The following is a 392-nucleotide window of genomic DNA, read 5'->3' as shown; positions in this document are numbered from 1 at the left end:
TAGAGAATTGCCTACTTAGCTCTTTTGCCCATTTTTTAATTGGGTTGCTTGTTTTTTTTCTTGTAAAGTTGTTTGAGTTCCTTGTATATTCTGGATATTAATCCTTTGTCAGATGAATATTTTGCAAATATTTCCTCTCACTCTGCTGGTTGTCTTTTAACTCTGTTCATTGTTTCTTTTGCTGTGCAGAAGCTCTCTAGTTTGATATAATCCCATTTGTTTATTTTTCCTTTGGTTGCCCATGCTTTTGGGGTTGTATTCATGAAGTCTGTGTCGAGTCCTATTTCCTGGAGTGTTTCTCCTATGTTTTCTCTAAGAAGTTTTATTATTTCAGGGTGTATATTTAATTCTTTAATCCATTTTGAGTTGACTTTAGTGTATGGTGAAAGGTA

This window comes from Galeopterus variegatus, unplaced genomic scaffold (genome assembly GCF_000696425.1).
Source record: "Galeopterus variegatus unplaced genomic scaffold, G_variegatus-3.0.2 Scaffold14629, whole genome shotgun sequence".
Lineage (NCBI taxonomy): Eukaryota > Metazoa > Chordata > Mammalia > Dermoptera > Cynocephalidae > Galeopterus > Galeopterus variegatus.
The sequence above is the reverse complement of the archived record's forward strand: the minus strand, read 5'-3'. Positions refer to the sequence as shown.